At 38.5% G+C, this 19,147-nt stretch overlaps 1 protein-coding gene across 1 annotated transcript in view; it reads right to left on the reverse strand.

The window, feature by feature from the left end:
• The window catches only part of cldn10 (claudin 10), a 30,109-nt gene that overhangs the window by 10,806 nt on the left and 156 nt on the right, over positions 1-19,147 (reverse strand). The window lies entirely within an intron of this gene.

A 19,147-nucleotide genomic window follows, 5' to 3' on the forward strand; every position in this document is an offset into this window, starting at 1 on the left:
TGTAACAAGGGGCAGCAGAGCTGGCAGTTGCTTTGTGGTCCATGCTTTGTGCAAGGTGTTCAGTAGAGTGGTCATATCAGAGTGGTACCTAGGCCTTCTATTGAATAGAGAATGGATGCTTGGAGTTCTGTATTAGGGTTGTGAGGATTGGGAGAGAGGCACCAATGTATGTAATAAATTTGGAAGGCTAGATAGTAAAAATAGAAGCGTGGCAGGGCCGAACCCCCAATTTCAATGGTTGCTGTTAGTCTCTCCCAGGAAATGCAAGGGCTGCTGTTGGCCCAAATTAATGGAATTTTGATTTTGTTTAAGTTTTTAATAAAGGATCCCCTGAGTAAAAATGCTATATTGTGAAATATAAAAGGGAGTGTAGGCAGATATATCATCTTGATAATATTCACTCTTCCCCATGTGTGAGCAATAGTTTGGACCAGGTCTTGAGAAAAGAAAACTCTAATTGTTTTAGACTTAATTCTACTAGAAATTGAATAACTGGTTATATTTGCACACACTACACATTTCAGAACCTCTATCTACAGCTTGTATAACTAATTTGTGCAGAGCAGAAAATCATAAAAAATCCCATACTGCTAATAAATAAATGAAACTCCAGGGGAATCATTGACTAACGAGGCTATGAACATAGCAAAAAAGCAAGGCCAGAGCTGGTTTAATAAAAGGGCAAAAAGGGGCATCTGAGCAAGGTCCACTGATTCTGGAGTCTCATCGTGGCTTTCTAAACTTTTCCCAATTTTTTTCTCACTTTCACCAAAATCAGACCAGACTTAACCTAACCTTCAGCCATCAGACTGCACCTCTCAGGCCTTTGTCACAAATACCCACTAAAAGTGTTGCAATCTCTCTGCAAAATCACATGGACACAGACAGACATACATATATATATATACAGTATATATATATATATATATATATATATAGAAGTCCAGGCAACAGGCACTCATGTCTAATGTAGTCACAGGGAGCCTGGGTGCAGTATTAGAGACATAGTATAGAAAGCAGAAAAAGAAAGCAGAAAGGCTGAGGTTTCAGCCGAAACGTTAGGTTGTCGTTGGAATAAACTATTCTATTTTTTCTACACTAATCCCTGTGAGTGCAGCATTTTTCTTTTTCTGCTTTCTATATATATATATATATATATATATATATAAATATAAAAAATGACGTGCAGCATATACTGTATTTAACACGCGCGCCACAATTTTCACTCATAAATATATATATATATATATATATAAAATATGTAACTTCTTTACTGGCATAATAATTGCCTTTCCAGACTAGTACCAGTAGAACATAGGTTACACAGGGCTCTCTCACCCAGGCTGACAATCCCCTGAGAACAAACTTGGCAGGAATCTCACTTCACCTCTGCTACACCCCATAGTGGCATAGATCTCCCCCAGGGAATTGTTTATCCTGATTCCTTTCCATTGGGATCCCTAAACTACAGGTGATCTGGGTGTTCTAGGAGAGGCACCTCCAATCTGCCTCTCCTACATTGGGGCTCAGGACCGCTCTGTCTAGCTGAACCCTAACTGCCTTGCACTCCTAGACTGAACTATAAAGGGAGCTATACCTGCCACTATCTCTTTTTCAGCTTTAGCCTGAACTCAATAACTCAATGGAAACGTGGCACCCCACCCTTCTTTGCTTTTTTTTTATTATTCTTTATTTTCAGATTTTAAACGGGAAAAGAAGGTACAGAAGGCAAAAGGGATGGGAAGGGGGGTATCTTTGTATATATATATATATATCAGTATATATATCCCTGACGAAAGTTCCTGTGTGGAACTGAAACGTTGGTCGTAATAAACTTCTAATTATTATTTTGAATCCCTGCGACTCCTGTGTGAAAATCCTGTGTGTGCTGTCACTCCATGCCTGTATATATATCAGTATATATATATATATATATATATATATATCAGTATTTAACCTAGAAAGTAAATTGTTGACAAGTCAAGAAAGGAAGTTATTTTCTGTTACAAAACCAAAAAAGAAAACCACAATATAGGTGTTTACATAGTAGGACCTTTCATCTAGTTCCTTAAGCTACGAACTTACCTAACAATCTTAACCTTATGTGGGAGATGTAGACTTTAAGAATGAGAGCCATGGCTCCCAGATTTTCCAGTTTATATTGCTAGCATTGTGTATAATGTGTTTAATTTTTTCATGTTTTCTGATCTCTTCCACTAGATGGCACCACTCCTTATGTGTTGGAGGGAGGAACCATCTTCCAATTTCTGGGAATCAATGTTCTAGCTGCATTGAGCAAGTGCACACCTGCCACTATCTAATACCTTGTTAATGAGGCCCTGTTCCCCAGCTTCACCCATAACTCCTATTTTGTGGTCACAACCTCATTGCACCCCCGGCTTATGGTTTAAAATGTAGTGGTTGAGCACAACTTTCCCCTTTTTTGCTATAGTCTATACAGGAGCAGTGGCCAGCTCCATGTTGTAGCTCCCACCCTTCCCAGCTACAGTCAGGTGATCCCAATGGGCCAATAAAAGGGCAATCATATTGGGGTTTTAACCTTGAAAGCAAGTAAGTTGCAGGTAAAACTTAGTCCCTTAGCTAAACATATATTGAAGCAGTAGAATTCTTGGTGAATCATATAGGTCAGTGTAGGACTGGCCAGAAGGGATGACTTTGACGTAGTTGGCCAGCTTAAAGTATATTGCAATATATGGACAAACAATCCCTGTTTTGTTTAAAGGGGAGGGCATTTCTTAGTAGCTTAATGCACAGAATGTCTTAATGTCCTATATATATTGATAAAGGGTGAGTGCTGAGGATTTCTTGTTGTTGTTTGTATGTATTTTGTGGTCACAACCTCATTGCACCCCCGCCTAATGGTTTAAAATTTAGTGGTTGAGCACAACTTTCCCTTTTTTGCTTCACCCATAACTCCTAACATTTAAAAAATGTAAAGAGGTACAAAAAGAAATGCCATGCCTATTTTTACGACCGCACCCCCTAAATACCACTCCCATTTTACAAAATATGTCAGGTTATTTAAAGTTTGAACACATTTCTGGGGGTTTTGGGGTCTCGTTTTGTGTTATTAGAGGTGAAATTGCTCTTTAAGCTGCAAGTCTCAGTTCCCCTAAGAGACCAATTTAGCTCATTAGTTACAATTTTATCTAAGTAAAGGTGTTGCCTGTTAACTTTTCTGGGCTCTCTGCTAAAAGCTACTTATTTAATTAAGTTTGAGAAGCATTGTATCTTTTTTAGCGTTCAGTGCAGGAGATTAAAGGAAAATTAGGGACTTCTCTAAGAGAATCTGGAACTGCAGGTTGAGCTGTTTAAATTAGGACTGTGCCGTGAAAATTGGGACAGTTTGGAGGTATGTTTACCAAGGGCCTTTCTCCTTTACTAGGCCCAAGGCCAAGGCTCCCAGCAGATATCCGCCCTGTTCATCAGGTAAAAGCCAATGAGAGAGAGAACACGTGAGGTGTCATTTATAAACACCGGGCAAATTTGCAACTGGGCAATTACCCATGGCAACTAATCAGATGTTTAATTTGACTGTTCTATTTGCAGCTGGCTGAAAAAAAGCTAATCACTGATTGGTTGCTATGGGTTACTGGCCAGGTGTCAATTTGCCCAGTGTTTATATATGAGCCCCGTGGTGCCTCTTCTTTATAAGAATATACTGACACCTCCTGGCCAAATCCCAGTTTAACATGGATATGGAACACTTTCCCTCCCAGCTCTAAATTAGGCCCAGCTCTTAGCTGCCATAGGGGAGGTTAACCCTATGGACCCCTACATAGATATATATATAGATTGCAATGGAGAGCCGGCACTCGTGTTATGTAGGAGCCAATAGTGCCTGGGTGCAGTATAAAAAGATGTTGTACAAAGGAGAAAAGATGCTGCACTCACAGGTCTTAGTGCAAAAATAAAGAAAAATGTATTTAAACAGACTAATGTTTCGGCTGTGGCTACAGCCTTTCTCAAAGTCTGTTTAAATAAATTTTTCTTTATTTTTGCACTAAGACCTGTGAGTGCGGCATCTTTTCTCCTAGATATATATATATATATATATACTATATTTATTTATTTATTTATTTATTTTTGGTGCAAAGTGATAGCCAAGCCTAGCTTCTGAGCCAGAGGAAATATTTTGTGACCAGCCGCCCTTACCTGACCAAGCCCCTCACTTCAGAAAAACCTCCTCTGTTTCCCCTGAGCCTGTGATGGGCTTTGGGCCAGTAAATTTGCCATTTGAGAATCGCCTTCTTCTTGGATCGCCATCTTCTTGGATTTCACTCACTGCCAGACTACCAAAACACCGCACTACCCAAGGCTACTTCTTCAGCCTGAAGGCAATGGTTATCTTTGCACAAATACATACCAACTCCCTACAACAATCTGAGTGTTTATCACAGTCAATCAGTCACAGTGTTTTTATTTAATTGTATTATGCCTCATAATTCCTCATATTTATAGTCACTGTCAGTTGTGTATAATTGTTTGGTGACACTGTGTGTGTGTGGGGGGATCAAAGTGTAAACTCTGCAGGATAGGGGGGCCCACCAGCTGGATCTTTTTGCAGGGCCCACTAAGGCCTTAAAATGGTACTGGGCAAGATGTAATTTTGTGCCAGTGCCCACTGTCCATTTGTATAACTTACAATTTATATATATAACTGTTAGCACATTTTTATTTAGATGTAACTTTTTGTGGGATTTAAATATTTTATTTGGTACTGAAGGCTGATTAGTGTTAATGCATCACTGTTTAAGTGATCCCTGGATCTGATGTGTCATGTTTTGACATTTGTTACACATTTCCTTATATAAGTGCATTTAGGTTGCATAACCTTCCTATTTCCAGGTCAGTGGTTATTGGCAGTTCTAACTGTAATGTGTTAGCTTCTTCTTTTAAAGGGCTTGTACAACAGAAAAGGTTAGCTAGGTAATCTCTTGGTATACAAATATCACAATTCATACAACACATTACAAAGAACGTAATGAGCATACTGATAACTCAAAGGCAGGCACTGAGAATATATATGGTGCCCTGGAAAGGTTATCATGCAGGCAGAAAACATTTGTAATGCAAACAGTTTGTGGTGGAATTTGTCCCATTGACTGTACTGAGTAAACCAGAATTGGTTACATATTATCATATAGCTAAAACCCTATATAAGGATTTCTGGTTTGACTGAATACTATAAACCCACCATCTGGTTGGTAAAATAATTTAAAGATCAGCTCATTGGTGACCTCAAAAAACAGGTATATTCTAGTATTTATGGTCAACTTTAATTTCCATCCCTCCCCTCTCTTTAATCCCAAATCTCTTTCACAGAGAACTCATGAAGACACAAGATGTTGATATGAACAGCTTTGATATATGAAAGTGTATTTAAATAAGATCCTGTAGAAGGCAATGATTAGGAGCAGTGTAGCAAGGAAAATAGAAGAACACAAGTTAACATAACTAAAGGTTACAAGTACAGGTATGGAACCTATTATGCGGAATACTTGAGACCTGGAGTTTTCCAGATAAGGGATCTTTACATAATTTGGATCTCCATATTTTGTCTACTAAAATAAAATTAAAAATTAATATATACCCAATAGGTGTGTTTTGCCTCCAATAAGGATTAATTATGTCTTAGTTGGGATCAAGTACAAGGTATTGTTTCAGTATTACAGAGAAAAGGAAATCATTTTAAAAATGTGAATAATTTTATTGAAATATAGTCTATGAGCTTTATGGATAATAGGCTTCCAGATAACAGATCCTATACGTGCAGATGATAAAATCATTAATGTAAATATAAAATTTTATATGTGATATCAGTATCAGTCTGCATCACGCATTCATTTGTTATCTAGAAGCACCTCATTGCCTTAATTTACATGAATGTAAACCATGGAGAACAAAAATTCAAATAGTCACGAGGGAAGTTGCTTGGATCCTAGTAGAAACATTAATAATCTTGAGAACGTCATTCCAATTGTGTGTCTCACTAGCTGTAAAATATTGTTGAGAGCTGTCATGCATGAAACGTGGTGTAGCCTTTTTACCTTTCACCAGCTGTACTGAGTTAATACAAATCCTTTCATCTCCTGCAAATTAGAGTAAAAATATCAACTGCAGAGTATGATTATACTGAAAACTTAATTATTATAAGCACAAAATGGGGCAAAGGCTACTCTTTATTTACTATTCATTAAGGAAGTTAATAAATAATCTACATGCTAACCATATCTGTGTTTTCTGTTAAAAAAAGATAATCTGTGGATGGGTGGGGCTGGATGCCATGCTGGAAATACATGTCAATACTAAATTCAAAATGCTGATTGGCTCTATATTGTCCTACCTTTCTCCCAAATGCCATATATAATGACCAGGGGCAGCTAACTGGTGGTCATATACAATACAATACAAGGGTCCTTACAGCATTTTGCCCTGTGGTGAAATGCAGGAGAAATCCTTCTTAGGAAAACACCCATGTGTAAGGGCTATTAAGAGTAGGAATCCAAATGAGAACTAGACCATACAGATGGAGTTTGGGGTACTTAGAGGTACTGTAGAGGCAGTGTATAATGGAAGATTTGTGATTTTGCCCAGCGTATATGGAGTGGGCACAAAGTTAGCATCAGGTAGTTGGTGGTGCCCCTTTCTGTATTCACATAGAAGACACAAAGCAATTTTAAGGGCAATAGCACACACATTTTGCCTCCCACATGATTTTTAGCTTGGTGGGTAAGCGGCAAACATTTGAAATTGCCCCTCCAGCCAGTTATTGCTCATAAATGTGACAATTAGAATTGCCTGATAAATGTCTGATTCCAGTCTGATCTGCCTTTACCTAAAGTAGTTGACACATAATGACTTGTCTACTTACTAGCCCCTATGTTCGTATGTTGTGGTGTGGCACAGTCAGTAGGATTGCAACAGCGATTACACTTATCACTCATGCTAACTTGCTAATTGGTGCATGTATGCTTGTTAAAGGGGCTCTACATAGTTGTATACATAGGACTTGAGGTAAAAAAAATGTTTATCAAGTTCATACTTCTTCCCAAGTTGCCATTTTTTACACAGCATAATAAATCTCCCCCTAAAGGTGGCCATACACGTGGCGATCTGACGATGTTTCGTACGACCATCGGTCGCACGAAACATCGTAAGATCCGCCACACACCATTCAGGGCTGAATCGGCAGGTAAGGAGGTAGAAACAATAGGATTTCTACCTCCTTCTGCCGATTCAGCTCTGAAGGGAGAATTTTGGTCAGGCGCCTTCTATGGCACCCGATCAAAATTTTCAAACTTGTCCGATCGGCGAGTCGTCCGATATCGGCAGCTTCCTGCGATATCGGTCGACTCGCCGACATGCCATACACGCACCGATTATCGTACGAAACGAGGTTTCGTACGATAATATCGGTGCGTGTATGGCCACCTTAAGGGGTATATTTATGATGCTGTGTAAAAAGTGGAGTGAAACATTACAGGTGATGTTGTCCAGGGCAACCAATCAGCAATTAGATTTCAACAGTTAGAAAACCAAAGCAAAGCATCTGATTGGCTGCTATGAGCAACATCACCAGTTATGTTTTACTCCACTTTTTACACAGCATGATAAATATACCCCTTAGTGTACAGTGGACATGGTACTCCTAGGTCCTTCTCCATAGAGGATTTGACTTTTTAGTCCCATTATGTGTATAAACTTCCAGAATATAGCATGACACTTACTGGATGGATTCAGCTACTGAAAATTGTTCTATACAATCCTCCAACTAGTTCCCTATCCATCTACAAAAAACGGCCACCAAGACCAACAGCAAAAGTATCAAAAGCCTTGGCAGAAGTAGATCACACCTACTGCAATGCCACTTCCCGCTTGCTACATCATATAAAGGAAGTAAAAGCTTTTTGCCTTCCCTGGCAACAAGCCAAGTGCTGCCACCTAAGGCAAGATTCTCACTTGCCTCATGGTAGCAGCATCCCTGCCAGCTCCCTATCTGTCCATTAATTTTAGCACATGCTGAGCCCCTAATTTCAGGCAAAGCAACATTCTGTTCAGGATGTCGTTTACCATAGCTACCCTTCTACTAATTACTACCTATTACCTCAACCTGTCTTGCCTTTCTCTAATTTCCACCCAGGGTTTCCCAGAGATGACCTTCCAAAAACCATTATTCAAAATGGCAAACCTGTTGGGCCAGACTAACTACGGATTAGCCACCCTGCCCTCTGCATCTCCTTTTTTCTTCTCTACTGCTGCATCTCCACTTTTCATTGGCCCTCAACAGTCCTTGATCAGTAAGCAGTCAGTGCTACAGTTTTATAGTCCCCTAAAACATTTTTGGTGGGCAGCACTTTATTAGGGTGGCACATAGGAATTCCTATAAATTAGTATGTAACTTCCCAATATTTTAAATCTGTAATGCATTGGAGTTTTGGCAGGGATCTACTGAAATATAGGTTCTTGGTGAAGACATCAAAAGAAATAGCACATATGTAAAGGGAGATATTTCATTTTTTTAAAAAATTCCCTGTAAGGTATAAAACTACCAGGAAAGTTTTTAAGCTATGAGGTAGTAGTGCTCAGCGCTGAACACTATAACATTCCAAATTCTTGGTTCCTTATAAAAAGCTGTATAATAAAATGATACATAAATTAAACATGTAACCCTTTTTTTTTAAATAATACATCAATACCTGCTATAACTGTAATTACCCCTCCTCTATGCCTTACTTTCACTTTACATTCAGCACTTCCTAAGTGTCACTGCACTCCTCATATTCCCCATTCCTCCACACCGTCTATATTTGTGTAACCTGTGCAGGAGCATGGGTATTAGGCCCCCTATGCTGGTGCATACAGAAGGTTTTGGGGTAATACAAACATACAACATATTTTAATAACAATGGTGCTTGCCTGCTTGCTGTGATTGCGAATTCCCAGACAAAATGTAATTAATGTAAACAAAATGTAATGAATTTATACAGTAATAATTTTTCTCAACTAACATGATAGAAAAGGATTTGGAATTATTTCTTAGGGTGATAAATCCCCTTTATAACATCAGGTCCTACCATTCAAACTGTTAGTTTGCACAAATGTATGATTTTATGAAAATAAAAACAGGGGTGTTATGTTGCTGTTATTTAAATGAACAGTCAAAACAATCACTATCTAGCACAGCTTAGTGCCTTTTGACATAAATGTGAGGCACCACATGTCACTCCTGAGCTGTGATTATTGGCCAGAAATCTCTGATGAACTTGCAGTGGGTCAAAGAGATAAAAAAAAAACAGGAATAATCACTGTGTATTGGCAAGAATATAACACTGGATTGTTTTCATAGCTTTATTATTCCCTTCTTATATTGCTGAATTTTGCATCACAGTTGTAGAAATTTAGCTGTGTCATTTATACAGTCATATAATCATGGTGACTCAGTAATCTCAGTTTATCTTAAGTGATAATCAGTTACAGAGACAGTCTACTCATTAACTAGATAAATAAATTTTTATCTGTACAGGACACACTCCAGTTACCATGGGAAGTAAGGTCTGAGATCTTGAATGTATTCCTAATACCCAAAATACCCCTATAATGTCCTACAATACCTTAATATTAATTAATACCTATTAATATTACTGTACAGGTATAGGACATTTATCTGGAAACCCGTTATCCAGAAAGTTCCGAAATTACAGAAATGGCATCTCCCATAGACTCCATTTTAAACAAATTATTCAAATTTTTTGAAGATTTGTTGCAGCCGACTAATCTCCCAGTCTGCCACGGCCTTAGGGATACAGAAAAGTGCTGCTCAGGACATTAAAGTCTTTTATAAGAGTTCCATAAAATATTTTTGTGCATATTGGGGCAATAAACCCCCTTTTTCAACACAAGTTAAAAAAAATTGGCCTTGTGTATACTTTTTGCCTATTGGTTTAATCATTAATAATCTAGAATTGTTGTTATTTCTTGAGCTAAACAGGGCAAACAGGGAAATTAAAGCTACTCCAGGTTTGGTCCATGTGATGTTGATAATTAGACAACAAATGCCCAGATAATCCCCCTATATAATCGACTCTTACTAGCAAAACAGTCACAACACAGGGTGGGGGTGGATGTATACTGGTATTCTAATTATCTACTTCACAAGGATTAAACATGGAGTAACTTCAATTTCCCTGTTTAGCTCAAGGAAAAAACATATTTATTGCTCTTATGCTAAATGTGGGGGTATGGAAACCCTTATGTAATCCTACAACAACTAGCCATGAACATCTGTTTCTGTGTATACAAAAAGCTTCATTGTGTAAACACTGACAATTTTATTTAAAACCCATCAATTATTCATACACATAAGGTATCATATTGCAGGAACTGTGCAAATGCGTTCACAACATGAATCAAGAACATGCTACTTATTCAGGGGGGATGCAGCTGAAGTGTATCTACTATGGGTGATTACTCCATGTTTCAGTTCCATAGTAATGAATATAATAGTTGTATTTCGTCACCGTTGCGACTTAATCGTATTTTGCGAAATGTTTTCGTATTGAGCGATTGTAAAAAGCAGAAAAAGCAATCCGACTTTCTCGCGACGGCGACGAAAAAGTCGCTGACAATATATACCAAAAAGTTGTAACAAATACGAAAAAATCTCGACGGCGACGAAAAAGTCGCAAAAATACCGATCATTATGAAAAAATCGCATTCGGATGCCTTCGGTCCGTTCGTGGATTAGTAAATCTCCCCCTTAGTCTCTTGCAATCAAGATTAGACAGACTGAAAGTATTTAGATTAGTTAAAGGTGCCCATACACAGGCCAATATTAGCTGCCAATATCGGAGAAGATCCTACAGTGCATGGCCACCTTAAAGGAGAAAGAAAGGTAAAAATGAAGTAAGCTTTATCACAAAGGTCTATGTAAATACAGCCATAAGCACTCACAGAAACGCTGCACTGACTTCTTTGTCAAAAAATTTTGACACTGCTCTTTCCTGCTGCCCCCTCCCTCAAGAATGCTAAGAACTCACTCCCCCCCTTAGGAATGTGGATCTGAGCCAATCAGCAGGAAGCTGACTCATAGTCTAACTAACTGAGACTTGGTCTGGGTGTCTGTGCAGGAGTGAGGCATTATGGGAACTTTCTTTACACAGCTCAGTGTTTTTTCTTTCTGTTTGGCTTCTGATCTTCTGAACAGGTGAAATATGGGGAGACTTAAGGGCACTATTGAGACAACTGAAAGTATGCCTGCAGCTTGAGATTAACTCTTTACTAGCCTTTCCTTCTCCTTTAATTCAGCTAATACAAATGATCCCTAGAAGCAATGTAAGCTGTGTGTTACTGAGTATGCAATGTGATGTGCACAAAGAATTTTGAGTAAAAACACATACGTTTTATGTGCGGACACCAGTTTTTTTTTAATGCGCACACCATTTTAAAAAGTGCACACAAAATACATTTTTTGTGCACATAGCCAAGAAGAAATTAGAGGGAACATTACCTACAAGTATAAGGCATATTAGTTTGCTTGAGTAAGCTGTAGGCATCACTGAATTTGATACATCAGTTATGTTTCCTTTGGATCTGATAGTTCCTTTCTGACTGAGATGAGACCTTTCAATACTCAGGTGTGTAGAAACCTTGTGAAATATGTTAATCCTAACCAACTCCTCTGATTTTTAAGTGTAATTGAAAGCAGGTTTTGGAGAGGAATCAACACCTTAAATTACCAAATTGTCAAAAACATCTTTCAATCCTTCACAATTTTTTAACCCAAGAATGGTTGTGACAAAACAAATGTTCTACTATTTTCAGAGCTCTACAGTCTACTTAAGGATTCCCGGAAGGCTCCCTTTACTGAAGGTAAAATGGAAGGTGTTTATCACTAATATTGATGATGACTGGGATGAAGCAACGACTTTAAAACAAATTTCTACTAGGGACAGACTCATGCAATTCATGTCATTGGTGCAATCTCTTGAACTCAAAGGCATTTTAGAATATACTTCTTACTTGCCCCCTCTTACTCTTTTAATTCTAATGCCCCATAAAGAGATTAGTCGCTCGCGATAAATCTCTTCTACCAGAGGTGACTAATTTCTCCGAAATGCCTTTCCACCGACAACAAAGTGATGTGTATGCCTTTCCACTGGTTGTTTACTTTTTTGCCGATGGGAAGTCATTTTGGAGAGATAAATTGCCTGCAGTAGCAGAGATTTATTGCGGGTGACTAATCTCTCCATGGAGCACTGGCCTAGGAGGAAATAAATAGCTGTCTCACTTCCACTTGATTCTTGGGGTTAGCGTATGGACTTTATTTGTAATGACTTGACTGAAGAATTAATTAAGTATTTGGCATGACATCTCCTTTTGGCGACTTTTTATCTTATCTTTGGCCTCAGATGACAAGTGAAAAACACAAAAAAGTGTAATAGGTGTGTGGGGGGTGGTTGGGAACTGCCTTAACTGCTGCAATAACTTGTTTTGCAGCAGTGCAGTGCAAATCTCCAATAGTCGAGTCTTTCTTTTTTTTATATAACAGACCCAGTGGCAGCAATGGATTTATTAGACAGTCATTAATAGTACAGATATTGCATAGGTTATTGAAAACCAGTCTGGTTAAGCATTGCAGAGTAGGGTAGTGAATGTAATTTCGCAAAACACTAAGGAGTATATTTCTCATGAGTGAAGCATTACCAGTGATGTTGCTCAGGGCAACAGTTGGAAAATCAAAGCAAAGAATCTGATTGGCTGCTATGGACAACATCACCAGTGATGTTTTACTCCACTTTTTACACAGCATGATAAGTATACCCCTAAACGTCATTTTTAGTAACTTATATAGACAGTAAAAATGCATCCCTATCGGATTCAGTAGCATGTGTGCAATAACTTAGTGACAATTATAATAATGGTAATGTCCACAGTTATTTTAGTCCATTCCACCAGTCCTAGTCACAAAGTCAAACATTAAAGGGTTGTGGATTTTTCTTTCATGATTCATATTTTATTGCACAAAAATAATTTTTTTCACAAAACAAACTCATTTTTTTTTCACCATTTATTATGCATCAAAACTGCAACAAATATGAAAGTAAAATATGTCATCTAAAAGCTGTTGAGATTATGTAGAAGTCAATGACAGTGGTCCATTTTCAATCCACTGATGTTTCTTTGTTTCGTTTTAATAAATTACATGGTATTTGTGGTTTTAGATAAAGTTTATTCATGGTTTCAAAAACCTCTAAAACCACTAAAATGAGAATGTTGATAAAAGGGCCTTCCCGGGAATGACAGAAGGGCTTTGGGACAATGCTGATCATTGGGCAAAGTAAGGTGCAATGAATTTCTAGGGCATAGTAACACTGAAAGATCAGTATATGAACACTCAAAAATAAAGCCTATTACTTTAAAACAAAGGCATTTTTTTTAACCAGAGATAAATCTGTGGCTTTATTTACTCATCCATTCATTAATTAGTACAATATATGTTTCTAATTATAGGGAGCAAGTTATCAAAGAGTTTCTCATTTGCACAGACCTTGTGCTGTTACAGAAGAATGCATGTATGACTGCCCTACTACTGCAGGGATAACACTCCTCGATTAATAACTGAATGTGGATGTTTTCCTGAATGCATTGTTATACTGTGCTTTCTGTATCTTCATACAGTATAAACTTGAGAGTATTTGTATTTAATTCATGTTAACTACGATTGCTTGATCCACTGAACGTTTCCGATTGCCATGGGGTTCAGAAAGGAATTTTTTCCCTCTTGAGACATAATTGGAACTGGCTTCAGGTTGGGTTTTTTGCCTTCCTCTGGATCAAAACAGTGGATATATGATAACGTATTTTAAGTTTTATTTTTCACAGCAGCGGTAGGACTTTGCCAGAGTACTGCATGAGTAATTTTAGCAGGGAGGGAGAAAGGATGTTCTCTCCTGTGACTACATAGCGGATTGATAGATACAGACGTTACTACTGCTTGTGCTAGGTGACAGCCTGCTTGAATTTCCTATCATTGAGGCACTGCAGATCCAGGACCGGCAGGTAGCAGAGTTTGGGGCCATCCTCTCTGTAAGTAGTGGCGGATATAATGACCATTATAATGATCTAAAATGGCAACTATGGAAGTAAAATTTAAGTCTTCAGCGAGAAACAGCAGAGCATAATAGTGATCTCTTATGGAATTATGGCTTTAGAATATTGCCTTGGGTAAGGCTGGCAAGGTCCTATTTATTTGATAAATGTGAATAAATGCTGTGGCCATTTTACTCCACCTTTGTCTCCTGGTCTGTCATTAAGGTATGTATTCAGTGGGGTGCCTCAAGGCGAAGGGTCAATTGAGGAGTTCCCTTGTCATGTTCATCCCTTGCACTTCTCTTTTTGGGTGCTGGAATATTTAGTTTAAAGTGGACCTGTCACTCAGACATAAAAAGCTGTATAATAAAAGCCCTTTTCAAATTAAACATGTAACCCAAATTCATTTTTTTATTAACACAGCTATACCCATTATATAAGCATTTAAAAGTCCCAGCTGTCAATCATATATTGCCTGACCCGCCTCTATGCCTTAGGCATAGGGGTGGGGCAGACAGTTACTTTCACTTTCAATTCAGGACTTCTTAGATGTCACTGCACCCCTCACATTCCCCCTCCCTTCTCACCATCTAATTGTTTAACCGGTGCATGGATATGGGTATCAGGTCCCCCCATACTGGCACAGAAACAAGATTTTAGCAGCTTGCCTTAATAACAGTGCCCACAAAATGGAGCCTGCCTGTTTCCTGCAATTGTGAATTCCAGTGCTGAAGGAAATATGTTTAAAATAATTTATATAGTATAACTGAAGTTTGTTTTTCTTGACAAACACAATAGAAAACAATTTGTAATTATTTCTTAGGTTAACAGGTCCCTTTTAATAACAGAAGGGGCCACAAGTTTGATATGATGATTCCAAATGGTTGAAAAAACTATTGCTCTGTGAGGCTACAGTTTTATTGGTTATTGTTGCTTTTTGTAACTTTCTTTTCAGCCTCTCTCCTATTCATATACCAGTCTCTCATCCAAACCACTCCCTGGTTGCTAAAGTAACTTGGACCCTAGAAACCAAATAGCTACTGAAACTCCAAATTGGAAAGCTTCTGAACTGAAAATTACAAATAAAAAATTACGACCAATTGCAAATGGTCTCAGAATATCACTCTCTACATCATACTAAAGTTAACTCAAAGGTGAACAACCCTTTTAAGGAAACTCTGAAATTATTTTCAACAGGGCCAGGGAGTCATTAGGTAAAAAAATGAAACTTTAAACTTCAATATTTGAAAATATTATCAGAGAAATTTCTGGTGTATTATCTGAAATTAACTGAACTGAAAAAAGTGTTTGGAAGGTGAACAACCCCTTTAAAGTAAAAAAGGTAAAGTTGTGCTCATCACTAATTTTTATACTATTAGGCCCCGGCAATGAGGCTGTGAGTACAACATTTATACAAACATATACAAGAGGACATGACTAGCTTGAATATTTTGCAATATATGGCCAAAAATTGAATGCTTTGTTTAAGGGGGCAGGCATTTTTTTGTTAGCTTAAAGAAGAAGGAAAGGTAAAAACTAAGTAAGCTTTATCAGAAAGGTCTATGTAAATGCAGCCATAAACATTTACAGTAAAGCTACACTGAGTCCTCTATCAAAAGAAACACAGGATTTCTTCTCTCCTTTTTTGTAAACATGTTTTCGGGTATCTGACTTTCTCTTTCAGAAAAATCCTTCATTCTCGGGGCCAGAGTCTGGCAGTAATCTCCACTCTCCTGTTCCCACTCTCCCATAAGAATGCTAAGAACCCCCTCCCTTAGGAATGTGTGATCTGAACTACCAACGGCTAGAGCTATACAGTAGTGATGTACGGGTCGAGAAATACTCAACCTTCACCTGACCCTAACCAACCCTTTATTTATAAACCCACTCCCGCCCCACAATGACATCACAAAAGGGGCCCAAGCCGAAACTGGAAAGCCGGCAGTGTTAGGCCCTGAGCGGGGAGGGTGAGCAGAAGCGCTCAACCCGAACCCGCACGTAACACTCAGGTTCCCGTGGGTATCGGGCCGGCCCGCACATCACTTTTATACAGCAGAAAGATATGAAGACCAAGCTAAAATGGCAGCTGCAATCTTAAGCAAACAGAGAAAGCTTCTAGGGCTCTTTACTCAGGTATGGTTATGCTTTCTGCAGTAAATATAAAATAGAAATATAAATAAAAATAGTGTTCTAGGTGGCACTAATGTGGCCAATCTATTGGCAGTAAAATGCCAAATGGCTTTCCTTCTCCTTTAAACGGGCGGTTAACTTTTAGTAGGTTATGGCCAATGGCCAATTCTAAGCAACGTTCAGTTTGTTTTCATTATTTGTTTTTAATCATTTTTATGTGCCTTCTTCTTTTGACTCTTTCCACCTGACAAATGGAGGTCAGTGGCCCCAGCCAGTAAAATTGCTCTGTGAGGCTGCAATTTTAGTGTTATTGTATGTATGTATGTATGTATAACTTTATTTATAAAGCGCCACAAGGGTACGCAGCGCTGTACAGTCTTACAGAATACAAAATTACACACAGGGAGGATAAGTGATATAATAAATAAATACAATAAATACATATATGTATATATATGTATATATATATATATATATAAGTGCCATGTGGTATGAGACACAGTAGGAAGGAGGTCCCTGCCCCGTAGAGCTTACAATCTGAGTGGTTGGGTAACATACAGGCACAAACTGGAAGGTAAGAGTGCATCAGGTATGGGCATTTGCCCTTAAGCGCAGGACTGGGCAAAATAATGTTTTAGTGCTCCAGAAGGTAACAGCTGAGTTTTTTCTTAAAGAGAGTTAGTGAGGGATTCAGGGATAGAGTTCCAGAGGTAAGGTTACTTTTTATTACTTATTTGTCTGTTCAGATCCTCTCCTATACATATATCAGTCTCTCATTCACACCACACCCTAGTTGCTAAGGTAATTTGCGCCATAGCAACCAAATAGCTGATGAAACTCCAAACTGGAGAGAACAAAAAGTGAAATCATTAGAAAAATCCAAATAATAAAAAATAAAGACCAATTGCAAATTGTCTCAGACTATATTTATACTGCAATATTTTTCAGTGTCATAAAACATAAAAGTCTATGTAAATGTTCCCTTTAATACTGTGCCTTGCACAAGCATTCAATTCTACTGGATTATCCTACACTGAATGTAGTTCTCTGTAATGTTTCTATTTCAAATAGTTATTTACTAAAAAATTAATAAAATAACGAAATATGGTATTTGCATACGTATTTGATTCTCACACTTTAAGTGATTTTTTCAATTAAAATTGGTAAAAAATGATGAGTGCAATTTCACTGTTCGATCTTTTTTTACATATTTAATCAATCAAGTTTTTATGATTTGAGTTTTTTTATTCAATCAGTGCACAATCAAATTAAAAAAAAAACATGAAAGTTCACAAATTCAAATTTTGATAAATACGTCTTTAAGCCTCGCCAAACCAAAACCAATGAACTTCCTACATCATACTTGATGTAAATGAATACTACCAAGTGTTCTGGGATTAATATACATGAAATTGCCTTTGTTTGCAGTTACACATTCTGAGAGTATTATTAGTATTGCGTTCTAGTATTTTATTAAAAAATGCCACTGTATCTAACTGCCATGTGTTAGAATGTATATATTGCATTTATACTGCTATACATTTTAGGAAAGTATATGTAGCACTGGCCTTAGGATCACCCTCCATCTGCTCACATCACTATATAAAAGGGCATCCAAGAACATCTGAAACATTTGGGCCTATCTGCTCTCCCTTTATGATATGGTAACATGCTGTACTGACTGTTTAGGGCACTTATACTGAAAAGGCAATTCAAGGAGCCTGGTGCCTTATGAACTGTATCAAGAACGGCTTGTATTCTTGCTGTGTCAAGAATGGCTTGTGCTGTGACGTAAAAGATATATGCACACATTTTATATATAATAAAGTATATTCTTTCAATAATAAAACATATATTTTATTGAAGTTGAATGGTGTGTGACCTGTAGGTTGGTGTCTGACAGAATCTTCCTTATAATCAGGTGCGGGCCAAGCCGACCGGGTGCCCTAGGCAACCCGGTCAGCCAACTCCGCCCACCTCCCCGCCCCCCCAATGGCGCATGCGCGCCAAAGCACAGGAGGAGGTGCAGGGGGCAGTGCGATGATCAGTCATTGCCTCCACCGCTAAGCATTAGCGGTGGAGGCAATGACAAAGTAGAACTAGGGGTAGGCAGGAGAGGCTGCCTGGCACCCCTCAATCGTTGCGCCCTAGGCAGCTGCCTCTTCTGACTACCCCTAGTTCCGGCCCTGCTTATAATGGTTCCGTTTACTCTGGTCAGATGTCCCACGAGAGATTCAAGCCAGGCCTGTATTTATATATAAACAGCATTTGGGGAGGTGCCCCTTTACAGTAATCTTTGCAGCTCTCTATACCAACATATATTTATTAGTATACTAAAGGGAGGGTAGTATTAGGCTAATTCGATCAGACAAATGATCAAATTCCAATGGCGGGCATAGGTGCCTTTGGAGCGCATCAAGAAGCCGATGTGATCCCCGATTCGACAGGAAAATCAAACCCACTCAATCGAGATCTGCCCAATTCTAGACCAGATATCTGTTAGGGAGGCCTGTTGGGAGTGCCCATTTACAGGCAGATAAGCTGCCAAAATGGTATGAAGGACTTAAATCAGCAGATGAAATCGGCCCATGTATGGCCACCTTTAGGGCAGTGACACACAGGGAGATTAGTTGCACCACTATGAATCTTCCTTACCACAGGCGACTAATCTCCCCCCAATGCCATTCCACTGGCAAGAATGTTTCCTTGAGAGGAAACTTGGGGAAATTGTAGCAACACGTGTGCCACCCTACTGGCAATTCACATTCTTGCCGGTGGTACGGCATTATATGCCCGCAGAAACAATGTTGCGGTGCGACTAATCTCCCAGCCTGCCACTGCCCAATAGAGTTTAGAAGCCCACACAAATGTCTTCTAGTCCGAAATGCCTGGCACCCTTTTAATG

This window comes from Xenopus tropicalis, chromosome 2 (genome assembly GCF_000004195.4).
Source record: "Xenopus tropicalis strain Nigerian chromosome 2, UCB_Xtro_10.0, whole genome shotgun sequence".
Classification (NCBI taxonomy): Eukaryota; Metazoa; Chordata; class Amphibia; order Anura; family Pipidae; genus Xenopus; species Xenopus tropicalis.